The 2,345-nt window shown below is 57.2% G+C and overlaps 1 long non-coding RNA gene across 1 annotated transcript; it reads right to left on the reverse strand.

Moving 5' to 3' along the window:
- Positions 1 to 1,677: 1,677 nt before the first annotated feature.
- On the reverse strand, positions 1,678 to 2,345 carry LOC109294427. The gene is made up of 2 exons (XR_002096520.1): positions 2,289 to 2,345; positions 1,678 to 1,836 (listed from the first exon to the last, which is right to left on the reverse strand). It is a non-coding gene; the product is annotated as an uncharacterized LOC109294427 (long non-coding RNA).

A 2,345-nucleotide genomic window follows, 5' to 3' on the forward strand; every position in this document is an offset into this window, starting at 1 on the left:
GTAACATCTGGCCATCTCCAGGTTTGCGACCCGGAGAATGGCAGGTGCGACACGGTTCAACGCCGTCCTCGGCGCAAACCCCGCGGAAGCCCTGGGAGCCTCCGGCCCCGGCTCCCCCGGCGCAGGCGAGGGCCGCCCGGGGGCCCGGCAGCCAGCGCGGCTCGAGATTCCCGAGCTGTGAGAACAAAACGCCTCCACGGAGCCAGGGAGGCCGCGCCGAGCGGGCCGAGCCTCCGGTTTGGGTTTCCATCCTCGCATCGCAGGGATTGTCGGAGGGAAACACGCAGCCGCCGCCGCTTTCTTGGCTCCGCGCCTGGTGCTGCCCCTGCGAGACACAAGTGTATCTTGGCTCCCGGGACGCTGTGCAGCGTCCAGGAATAACTGTCAGTGCAGGCTGGAGCCGGACTGAAACAAGCCCCGCGCGGAGAGGGCTGGCGGGTAGGTTGCTGGGAGCCGGGGCTGGTCTCAGCAGCAGGGAAGTCGCCGCTTTCACTTTCTGCCTGGAAAGTCAGAGGTTTCCCAGCGAGAGCGTTGGCTTCCCAGCAGGCGTTTAACAGGAACGGGCTACAGGATGGAAAAGCACCGATCCATCAGAAAGGGCAGACGAGGAATTACTTGAAGTCGTGCGGGGTACAAACCCTTCAGCGAGCCAATCTGAACACGGTTGTACAGCCCGCAGGAATTCCCTCCCTCCTCGGCACTGCAGGGAAAGGGATGATCGCAGCGCGGGGCCCTCACACTGGATTTGGTGCCAACATCCCCGATCACGTTTAGGACATATTCCTTAGCCCATTGGGTTCTCTACATCACTCGTACCAGATTTCCAAGAGGCTTTTGCCACCTGGACCAGGAGGGCAGGAGCCAGACAAGGCCTGATGACGGGAAGGTTACCAGGACCTATTCACCCTGCCGTGCTTATCTGGAGGGTGGCGGAGGGTTTCCGGACATAGCTCCGTGCGTCCGGATGAAGGACATTTCAGTGCTGAGCGCAGGATACGTCAGCTTCACCTCGACACGCGAACTGGGCTCGGTGCCGCCTGCGCCAGACAACTGCCTTAGGGCTCCAGCGGTACAGGACAGGCAGATTTGCAGCGTCTGGGGCTTCTGCGCAGAAACAACCTGTGAGTAGGTCGGAGGCGATGCCAGGCCAGCCCAGCAAGGCTCCCCAGAGTTGCTACGGCCATGTTCCCCACAACGCATCCTCGCTACAGGAGCTATTTCTCCAGCAACTTCTGAGCCTTTTGGCCTCTGGCCCATTAGCCCTCAGTGACAGCAGCGGGGAACTCCATTCCCACATATGCTTGCTAGATGTTTTAGCAGGGACTAAAGGCAAAGGAGTCACCATCAGGAAAGGATTTGGACATCAATCCCAAACTGCAATGCTAAAACACTGCAGTCAAAGGCACAGGAACTACAACCCGGCCAGAACAGGAAGCTGCGAGCTAAAACCCATCCCAACACGATGGGCACAGAGCAATCCCGACTCCAGACGCTGAGGGATGAGAGTAACTATGGCCGGGCCGAACACTCACCTACTAGGAAGAGCCAGAACTTCCTGCAGGCACCCACTTGACATATCTGAATGACTGAAAACTCAGGGTAGCGCTGGGGACTGAGAATAAGTATATGAGACCGGTGGCACAAAGAGATCCTAGGACAGAACCATCGACACAGCAGTGGTCTTACATATTTATTTTTGAAAGGCCAACACATCAACAGCTTTAAATACAACGTCCAACAGAACTATTCCGATGAAAGCAGCCACGGTACTGAAATGTGCGCTTACATTCGTACACCTGCTGGCATCATCCCAGTCCTCGTGGCAGAAGAGGTTTCCTGTTAAAAAATAAATCCACAGGTTGCATTTCAGCGCTCAAGTGACTTGGGCAAGACAAAGCGTGCAACAGAAGTGACTGGCCTCTCTCAGGTTTACGGGAGCGGGGAGGCAGAGGCAGGACCCAAGGCTGCACCACGCTCTGTCCATCAGGCATGCGTCTCCCTCGCGCAGACCTGCCGGGACGGGGGGACATTGTGGCCTATGCAGCCCTCGCACTTCTGCTGGGACACTCAAAGCTCCCAATGATGCTGCTATTTGTTCCAGATGGGACCAAGTCAACGAGCTCAGTTCCCCCAGACCAGGCTGCACTTTGCTGCAAATACCTGGGCCTGCCCCCCCGAGGCTTTCCGGCGCCTCATGAGTCACACCGTCGTACTGAAGGTTAGGTCCCGACAGAAGCAGGCATGTCTTATATCAATTTACAGCCTCCTGGCCGTTACTTGCTACCTACCAGAGAGATGTCTTTATTCATATACGTCCTTCTGATCCGCAATGTAGTCTACGATCT

The sequence above is a fragment of the Gavialis gangeticus genome, unplaced genomic scaffold (genome assembly GCF_001723915.1).
Source record: "Gavialis gangeticus isolate Ggan-Ray unplaced genomic scaffold, GavGan_comp1, whole genome shotgun sequence".
Lineage (NCBI taxonomy): Eukaryota > Metazoa > Chordata > Crocodylia > Gavialidae > Gavialis > Gavialis gangeticus.